The sequence below is a fragment of the Heterocephalus glaber genome, unplaced genomic scaffold, assembly GCF_053883595.1.
Source record: "Heterocephalus glaber isolate CG9 unplaced genomic scaffold, H.glaber_assembly_v1.0 deba00001719, whole genome shotgun sequence".
NCBI lineage: Eukaryota > Metazoa > Chordata > Mammalia > Rodentia > Bathyergidae > Heterocephalus > Heterocephalus glaber.
In genome coordinates this window covers 807,700-818,292 of record NW_028258432.1, presented here as the reverse complement: position 1 = coordinate 818,292, position 10,593 = coordinate 807,700, and the positions used below count along the sequence as shown (strand labels likewise).

The window sequence follows — 10,593 nt, the reverse complement described above, 5'->3', positions numbered from 1 at the left end:
TTTAATTTGCTATTTTTATCACATTTGTTTGCATCAATAATTTAAAAAAATATTTTACTTTCCAAGTCAAAAATTCTACGTTTAACTTATTTTTAAGTTGTATAAAATCTTCACATTATTTAAAATTAATACATTCACTGACTATATGTATATGTTTTGTAGGCCAATTGCATATCTTGTGTATTTCAAATTAATAAATATGCATATAATTAAAGAATAGGTGATACATGCATTTTACTGAAGAGAAAATTCAGAAGTACTTTTCTTAAAAATAAGAATGTCCTTCACTGTGTCTCTTAATAGTAAGATGAGTCTGTCTCATGTAAAGGAATCTAATAAGTAACCTGACCTGCTCCAGAGCAAAGGCACCATGCAAAAGATACTGTTAATCAGCCAGTGACTCACATGTTGTAGTAGTATCAATACTTCATGTCTTTCTTTTTTGTTGAATATTGTTTTATTATACAGAATGCCATTTTTGTTTATCCATTTATCATGTTGGACATTTGCACTGTTTCTACTCTTTGGCTATTACGAATAATGTTGCTATGGCATTTGTTCAAGTCTTTGAATTTTCTTTTTTCTTTTTTTGGTTCTGGGGATTGAACTTAGGACCTTGTGCTTGCAGGGCAGGCAATGCAACCACTGAGCTAAATCCCTGGGCCTGGATTTTCATTTGTTTTGGCATAGTATTGTGAGGTAATATGGTAAATTCATATTTAAACTTTTAAGAAATTACCAAACTCTTCTTCAGTGGCTGTATCATTTAAAGTTTCCAGTAACAATGCAAGACAGCTGCAGTGCCTGTAGCTCCTTGCCAACACCCCTTGTCCTCTCTTGATTATATTTGTTTTAGTGCAAGTGTGGTAGTAGATCATTGTGGTTTTGGTTTGCTTTTCTTTAATGACTAATGACACTGATCATTGCACTGCACATTGGTCCTCTTTATATCTTCTTTGGGAAAAATTTGTTCATCTTCTTTGCCCAGTTTCTAACTAGCAGAACGTTTGAATCACCTGTTTAAGTTGTGTTCTGTTTTGGGGCTCATCTTTTTTTTCTCAGCTTTCCTAATTATTTGCTAGTAATTTTTAAGTGACTATGATAATGTATAAATTTGGATAAATATAATTTTCTATTAATAGCACTTTGTTTTCCGAAGTTGACATTGCAGAACCGAGTGACACTGCAGAAAGCCAGATTGTCTCTGTCCGTGCAGCTGCCGCTAGTGCTGAGTTACTGTCATTTCACCTTTGAGTTCATGGGTAAGCGTTTTGTTTTGGCCTGAAGTTCACCATGGTACAAGGGTTTTTAAAAAAATAATGTTCGTGTGTTTATTTTGTGGCTGTTTTTCTTATCTAAATACTGAAAATGAGATCTTCTTGAATCAATCCCTGTGTTGTTTTGCTTCTATTTTCCCTCCATGTATCAAGCATGAACGTTCAATTAATTATTTTTTAGGGTTACATATTTCCAAATGCTTTTGAAAACCAGCTGAGCCTGTTATTATATTTATATACTGTAATTTAGAAGGCCTTCTTTATTGGTGTTTCTCTTGAATCAGTAACATTTGAAGGAAGGATATTAGTTTTGGAGCTGGCCCGCATTTGAATCCTAATTCTGCCACTCACTCGAGATATAATTTTGAGCAAACTATTTTAGCAGTCACTTGAAGCCAGAGTTACATTAATTGTTGAAAAGGATATTATCTCTACTGCAGGGTTATTATAAAGATTTAATTAGAAAATTATTAGATTCCACGTTAGCGCCTAAAATAGCAGACATGTTGTAAATGGCAACTCTTTGTAATGTTTCTTTGTGCAGAATCTCTCACCTCAGCCATATATATCTAGGTTGCCCCTAGTATTGTTAATAGGATCATCAAATCATCTGTCCAATTATGTGTATGAGCATGTGTGTGTGTTTGTGGGCACATGTGTGTGTTGTGTGCGTACACACACATGTCCGTGTGTGCGCATAGGACAGTTCTTCAGCTAAGGCTTCTATCTCTTATTACTGAGGTCAGGAATACATCTCCCTTTTTGGCTCTGTGTAATCAACCCTTAGCTGAATGCCCTGGGCTAGATGGAACTTGCTCCGAAATCACTTCTCACTGAATGACCAGACATGTGAATGGCTGGTTGAAGTGAAGGTGCTGCACAGTCATTTGATTAGCAATTTCTTTCCTAATTTCTAGTTTGATACTCCAATTTATCTCTCTAAAACACATTCAGAATGACGTTTTTCTTGTTAAAAGTGTCTGTGGCTCTCTAGCACAGGCTGGAGGTCACACACGTCATCTTAGAGGGTGTGACAGTGTGCCAAGTGCTGCTGTGGCCTCCACATCTATCCCCTGCTTCCCCTCGGCCCTGCAGACACACTCTGGTCATGACGGGGTGCTGTGCTTCTCCCAAATTCTCCTGCCTTCTGTGTGACATTTTCTCTGCCTGCTCAACTCAGTCAAGAGGAGCAGGGGCCTAGAATGCTGGGTGCCTTGTTCTGGAGTCAGGTCCTGGCTCTGATGTCAGCTGTGTGACCTGAGCAGTCTTCTTAATCTCTTCGCACTTTGGTTTTCTCAAGCATGAGAAGTGGGAGCAGTAGTGACTCTAACCTTATGGAGTTGCTGTGAAGATTCTGTGAGTTACTCCACTTAAAACGCTCATGAGAGTACAAGCGTATTCATTGCTTTAAACGAGCAGAGTTATGAGTTAAATGATGATGGGTTTAAGATGGGAAAACATAATATAAAATACAGGTAAATTAAAGCATTCTTTTCTATTATATAAAATTGTATTCTCTGATTGCATTTATGTGTTGCTAGTAGTTAATGATACACTTGTTTAGCTCATTTCCATGTATGATATTTGATTTTCTCTTTTCAGTTAATAGCAAATCAGATCGATATTTTTTAAATAAAAAGTTCTATTTATTTATTTATTTTTCTTAAATTATTTTATTGGTACATTTTAGGTATACAATACATTTAGATTTATCTTTGGGTGCTTGTACCTGTACATGATGTATCTTGGTTCTTATTTTTTCCCCATTACCTGTGTGCCCTTCACCCCTAAACCCTTCCCTATTTACATACTTTGTTTCCATATTTTTCTTTTCTCACAATTTTTCCTTTCCATTCTTTCCTTTCCCCTTCCCCTCCCACCACCCCTACCCCTTTGGACCTTTTCCTATTTCAAAGTATCAATTTTAGTTATTAATCCTTTTAGTCCTTATTTCCACTTTCAGTTTCTCACACTAGAGAAACTATTTGGTATTTACACATGTGTGTCCTATTTATTTCACTTCAGAGTATGGCCTCAATATGCATCCATTTAGCTATAAATGACTCTAGTATCTTGTTCTTTATGGCTGAGTAGTACTCCATTTTATAAAAAAACCACATCTTCTTTATCCAATTTCCAGTTGATGGGCACTTGGGCTGTTTCCAAGCGTTATCTATTACAAACTGTGCCACTATGAACATGGGTGCACATATATCACTGTGGTATGATTCTTTTAATTCTTTTGGGAAAATACCCAGCAGGGAATAGCTGGGTCAAATGAGACCTCCAGCCCTAGTTCTTTGAGGTATCTCCATACGGATTTCCACAGTGGTTGCAGCAGTCTGCACTCCCACCAACAATGAAGAAGGGTTCCTTTCTCCCCACACCCCCACCAGCATTTGTTATTGGTTGATTTCTTGATAGCAGCCACTCTTTCTGGGGTGAGGTGGAATCTCAGTGTTGTTTTCATCTGCATCTCTTGAATGACCAGTGATGCTGAACATTTTTTCATATGTTTATTTGCTGCTTTTACTTCTTTGTCTGAGAAATGTCTGTTCATTTCAGATGCCCATTTTTGAATTGGGTCTTTGAATTTGAGAGGTCTGATTTTTTTCAGTTCTTTATATATTTTCGATAGTAGCCCTTTGTCTGAGTTACAGCTGCTAAAATTTTTTCCCACATTGTAGGTTGTCCGTTAACTCTGTTGGTGGTTTCTCTTGCAGTGCAGAAGCTTTTCAGTAAGATGAAATCCCAGTTGTTGATTCTTTCTGCTAGTTCCCGTGCTATTGAGGTTTTGTTCATAAAGTCTTTTCCTATGCCAATATCTTCAAGAGTTCTATGTAACTTATCTTCCAGAAAGTTTAGTGTTTCTGTCTTAATATTTAGATCTTTAATCCATTTGATCTCAGTTTAGTGCATGGTGATAGATATGTGTCTAGTTTTAATCTCTGACAGGTTAAAATCCAGTTTTTCCAACACCACTTATTAAATAGGCTATCTTTCCTCCAATGAGGGTAGTTGGCTCCTTTGTCAAAGATAAGGTGGCTGAGTATGTCTGAAGTTGTTTTTGCATCTTCTAATCTATTCCACTGATCCTTAGGTCTGTTTCTTTGCCAGTACCATGCTGTTTTTATCACAGTAGATTTGTAGTATAGCTTCAAGTTGGGTATTGTGATACCCCCAGCCATGTCTCTCTTGCCCAGAATTGCTTTTGCTATTCTAGGTCTCATCTGGTTCCAAATGAATTTTTAGATTGTTTTCTCTCACTCTGTGAACTATACTGTTGGAATTTCAAATGGCATTGCATTAAATCTATATAGCAGTTTTGGAAGTATGGCCATTTTCACTATATTGATTCTTCCTACCCAGGAACAAGGGATGTCTTTCCATTTTCTTATATCCTCCTCAATCTCCTTTTTCAGGGTGCTGTAGTTTTCAGTGTAGAGGTCTTTTGCTTCCTTTGTTAGATTGATTCCTAGATATTTCATTTTTTTGGATGCTATTGTAAAAGGAATTGTTTCCCTAATTTCTCTCTCAGTGGGTCTGCTATTTGTATATAAGATGGCTATTGTTTCTTGAGTGTTGACCTTGTATCTAGCTACTCTACTGAATTTGTCAATTAACTCTAGAAGTCTTTTGGTAGAGTTTTTTGGGTCTTCTATGTGAAATATCATATCATCAGCAAATAATGAGAGTTTAACTTCTTCTTTTCCTATCTTTGTTCCTTTTATTTTTTTCTCTTTTCTAATTGCTGTGGCTAATGTTTCCAGAACTATATTGAACAGGAGTGGTGATAGTGGGCATCCTTGTCTTGTTCCTGATTTTAGCGTGAAAGTTTTCAGTTTTTGACCATTTCGTCTGATGTTGGCTGTTGGTTTTTCATAGATAGCCTTAATCAGGTTGAGATAAAGATCTTCTATTCCAATTTTCTGTAGGGTTTTTATCACGAATGGGTGTTGGATTTTGTCAAATGCTTTTTCTGCATCTATTGAGATGATCATGTGGTTTTTGTCCTTGACTCTGTTAATATAGTGTATTACATTTATTGATTTATGTATGTTGAACCATCCTTGCATCCTTGGGATAAATCCAACTTGGTCAGGGTGAATGATCTTCTTGATGATCCCCTGTATTCTGTTTGCTAGTATCTTGTTGAGGATTTTTGCATCTATGTTCATTAGGGAGATTGGCCTGTACTTCTCTTTTTGGGTTGGGTATTTCCCTGGTTTTGGAATCAAAGTCACCCTTGCTTCCAGGAATGAGTTTGGAAGCCTTGCTTCCCTTTCCATTTCCTTGATGAATTTAAAGAATAATGGAAATAGTTCTTTAAATGTCTTGTAGAATTCAGCAGTGAAGCCATCAGGACCTGGGCTTTTCTTTGTTGGTATATTTTTTATTACATTTTCAATTTCATTCATTGTAATTGGGGTGTTTAGAATTTCTATATCTTCTTCATTTAACTTTGGCAATTCATATGTATCTAGGAATCTGTCCATTTCTTCTGTGTTTTCCATTTTATTAGAGTACAGGTTCTCAAAGTAAGTATTCATGATCCTCTGGATTTCTGCTGGATTTGTTGTGACTTCCCCTTTTTTGTTCTTAATTGCATGGATTTGAGTCTTTTCTTTCCTTTTTTTGATAAGGTTGGCTAAAAGTTTATCAATTTTATTTATTCTTTCAAAAAACCAACTCTTTGATTCATTGATTTTTTGTATTGTTCTCTTAGTCTCCATTGCATTGATTTTTATTCTGATCTTTGTAATTTCCTGTCTTGTGTGGGCTTTGGGTTTGTTATTCTCTTCTTTTTCTAGGAGTTTGAGGTTCTGCATTAGGTTGAGTTCTCTCTGTTTTCCTAATATGGGTATTCACTGCTATAAATTTCCTGGGTAAAACTGCTTTCATTGTGTCCCATAAATTCCTAAATGTTGTACTGGCATCATCATTTAGTTGTAGAAACTGTCTAATTTCTTCTTTAATTTCCTCTGTCACCCATTGGTTGTTCAGGAGGGTGCTATTCAATTCCCAGGTGTTTGTGGGAGTTTTGCAGTTTCTCATCTTATTGTTCTCCAATTTTCTTGCACTGTGGTTTGATAATATACAGGGGATAATTTGAATTCTTTTACATCGACTTAGACATGTCCTGTGAGCCAGCATGTGGTCTATTTTGGTGAATGACCCATGTGCAGCTGAAAAGAATGTGTATTCCGATTTTGTGTGGTGGAACACTCTGTAAATATCTATTAAGTCCATTTGTTCCATAACTTGGTTCAGTTCTAGAATTTCGTTGTTAATTTTTTGTCTAGATGATCTGTCTATTTGTGATAGTGTGGTATTCAGCTCCCCCACTACAACTGTATTAGAGCTTATTTGGTTTTTCATGTCCATTCATATTTGTTTTGTGTAGTTGGGGGCATTCGTATTTGGTGCATATATATTTAGGATTGTCATCTCTTCCTCTTGTATTGTTCCCTTCACAAGGATGTAGTGACTATCTTTGTCTCTCAATTAGTTTTGGTTTGAAATCTACTTTGTCTGCAAATAAGATTACTACGCCTGCTTTTTTCTGGGTTCCTGTGGTGTGGAGAACTGTTTTCCATCCTTTTACTCTCAGTCTATGAATTTCTTTTTGAGTTAGGCATGTTTCTTGTATACAGCATATTCTTGGATTTTGCTTCTTAATCCATTCTGTCAGTCTACTTCTTTTGCTTGGTGAATTGAGGCCATTAACGTTGATCGTTATAACTGATAGATATTGACTCATCCTTGTCATGATGTTTTACTGTTGTTGGGTCTTATTTCTTTTCCCCCCCTTTCCCTTTAGTTTCTTACCTCATCTGGTGGCTTCCCTCTGAGCCTCATGGATTTGTGACCTTCATTGCCTTTTTCTAGGATATTGCTTAGAATTGTTTGGAGTGCTGGTTTGGTGTTCATGAAATTTCTCAGGTGTTTTTGTCATGGAAGTATCTAATTTCCCTATCAATTTTGAAAGATTATTTTGCAGGATACAACAGTCTAGGTTGGAAGTTATTTTCTTAAAGGGCTTGAAATACTTCACTCCAGGCTCTCCTTGATTTGAGGGTTTGTGTTGAGAAGTCTTCCGTGATTCTGATGGGCTTTCCTTTATAGGTGATTTGTTTCTTTTCTCTAACTGCCTGTAGGATTTTGTTTTTCTGTTGGGTTTCTGGGATCTTGCCTATTATATGTCTAGATTTTTTTTTTTATCATGACTAGTTGGAGTTCTATATGCCTCACTTATCTCTATGTCCAATTCTCCACCTCTGTCTGGGAAGTTTTCTACTATTACTTCTGTGAACAGTTTTTTTTATGTCAATTGTACATCAGTCTGATGTTATTCTTCTTTGCATCATCTAGCAGCTGCTGAATTGATTTCTCATGGTCCCTTACTATTTTTTAGAAATCTCTGTTTTCATGGTCCTTCACCACAATCTTGTCTTGTATGTGTGATATTCTATCTTCAGATTCTCTAAATCTGCTCTGCATGCTTTTAATGGAGTTTTTAATCTCCTGAATATCTGTTTGAATCTGTTTCATGGATTCCATTTCTTTCTTATGTTGGGCTATGATGGTTTCCATTTCTTTCTTATGCTGGACATTCCTGGCTTCCAGCATGTTTCTGAGCTCATCTATTTTTTTTTATCTGTTTCTGTTCTAGAGCCTCTAATCATGTCTTTCACTCTGCTCACCATCTCTGTAGTTATCTGGGAGATTATTTCTGCGTTGAATTTTTCTAGAGCCTTATTCATCTCTGTTGTTTCTTCCTGTGCTATCAGTTCAGGGTGTCCAGGTGGTTGACTATCAGACTTTTCTGCTTCATTTCCCCCAGAGTTCGTCTTTTGTGGGGTGGAAGTCTGGGTTTGTGCCTTGCTTAAATGCCTTCTCATTTTTGTTTTTGTTACTGTTCTTGGTTTAGTTCCTGGGTTAATACTTTGAAGTTACTTATTGTAAGTGTCTTTGCTGATGAATTAAAAACCCTTATGGAATGATTGCTTCTCAGAGGTATCTTCCAGATGTAGCTGGTCTTTAGGTTTTGAGTCTCTAATGACTCTGAGGCTATGTCATTTTCATTATTACAGGAAGGACAACTGTTTAGATCAATCAGAACACTTTAGCCCACGTGATACAATCAGCAATACCATAGCATCAAATACCACTTAGAGAATGACAATTTGTGTTAGTTATTAATCTATCACCTTTAAAAATGGAGGGCCTCCTTCAGGGTATGTCTGTGCTGCCACAATAGACAATGTGGGCAGCATTGTGCAGTTATAAGTCAATGAGTCTAAGTAAGTTAGTCCCAGACCTGTGAAATTCAGGCAGATTCCAGGTTCCGATGGGAGCTGATGATAAGTTGAGCTCCCTGTCCCTCCAACTTACCACTCATGGTGGTCTGGTGTGCCTTTATTGCAGAGCTTCCCTTCACTTTTCCAGTGGACTTGTTTTCCTCAGGGAGCCTGAGGCAGGCCCTCTCTCTGTTGTTCACTCTGCTGCTCGGGACAATGGCTTTTATGTCCCCCTGTGCCTCTGCAGCGTGTAACCAAGTAGCTGCACAGCCAAAAGCCCAAAGGCCGGATGGGGGCGCTGGTGTGTGTGTGTGTGTGCAGGGGTTGTTGTTGGAGGTACCGAGCGGGCCAAGCTGTCCGCTGGTGGGCATGCCCGGGGGAGTCTTCCTCACCCTGTCCTGGTGGCAAGCCTGTCCTGGTGGCAAGCCTGTCCTGGTGGCAAGCTGGTGGAACAAGCCGGAGGAAGCAGGTCCCGGTCAGCCTGCAACCACTGGGCCGCCTGATTTCTTGATAATAGCCATTCTTTCTGGAGTGAGATGGAATCTCAGCATTGTTTTAATTTGCATTTCACAAATGATCAGTGATACTGAACATGTTTTTCATATATTTATTTGCTATTTCTAATTCTTCATCTGAGAAGTGTCTTTTCAGATGCCCATTTTTGGATTGGGTCTTTAAATTTGGAGAGTCTGATTTTTTTTGAGTTCTTTATATATTCTAGATAATAGTCCTTTATTTGATCAATAGCTGATAAAAATTTTTTCCTATGCTGTGTGGTGTCTCTTCACTCTGTTGGTGGTTTCTCTTGCTGTGAAAATACTTTTTAATAAGATGAGGTCCTAGTTGTTGATTCTTTGTAGTATTTCCCTTATGGTCTGTGTTTTATTCATGAAGTCTTTGCCTCCTCCTGTGTTGTCAAGTGTTCTACTTATTCTGTCTTCTAGCAGGTTTAGTGTTTCCATTTTTTTTTACTTTTAAAAATTATTTTTTATTTTCTACGCACTATTTTATGGTAAAAATATTTGATATTAAATGTTCCTATAGGCAAATAATTTGTATTGCAGATATTTTTTATTTTCCTGACATCAACATTATACAACTTTAATCACTAAAGTCTTCCTCATCACTGAAGTATGTGCTCTTCTTTATCCTTGGGCGCTGTACATCCTCTGATGTTGAGGGGCCTGCTGCACTGGGTTCCATTTGTTTTGTCCTTCAGTCTTGGCTTGCTGGGAGGCCACGGCTTGGCTGAGACTGTTGAGAGCCGGGCCTTCCCCTTCATCTTCACTTTCTGCTACGTCCTCAATTTCTTCTGTTTTGGCAATTTTCTTTTTCTTTTTTTTTCTTTCTTCTTTGGAGGCTCACATTCTCCGAGTATGTTTTCTGGACAGGCATAACTTAAGTGTCCACTTTCCCCGCATTCATAACACTTTGATTTATCAAAGTAGTTTCTGCTTTGGATGAATTCAGCTGCTCTCCCATTGTCAATAGCAATCCTTGCCTTTATCACTCTACCAAACAACTGTTTGTTGTTTATGGCTCTGGTTCAGTTTTGTGCAGAGTCTTTATCCAAAAATAATATAAATGCAACCCCTTTACTCTTCCTCATATCTTTGTCTTTTATTAGAGTAACCTTTACAACTTTGCCATGCTTGGAAAATATCTGGTATAAGTTGTTATTTGTCAGGGAGAAGGGCAAGTTGGACACATACACTGTGCTCTTACTTGGAGCCAAGCCACCACTCATTTCTTCAGGGACAGCAGACTAGGCTGGAGCCATCAGTGGGTTGGGAAGGAAGAGTCACTGAGATCACAGGAGAGAAGGATATGTTTCTAGAAGAAGCACACACAACTATGTATAGTAAGTACACAGGACTCGATATTGTGATAAATGACTGTTACTGTTTTAGGTACTTATCATAACATGCTGTGTTTTTCATCCTTTAGAGCATAATCCTACTTATATAAAAGACTTTACTATAAAACAGTGCACTGCTATGCCAGTGGTAGCCTCA

At 37.5% G+C, this 10,593-nt stretch overlaps 1 pseudogene; it reads right to left on the bottom strand.

Moving 5' to 3' along the window:
* Positions 1–9,679: 9,679 nt before the first annotated feature.
* LOC147821721 (zinc finger CCHC-type and RNA-binding motif-containing protein 1 pseudogene) lies at positions 9,680–10,331 on the bottom strand (annotated as a pseudogene).
* Between the last annotated feature and the right edge of the window lie 262 nt (positions 10,332–10,593).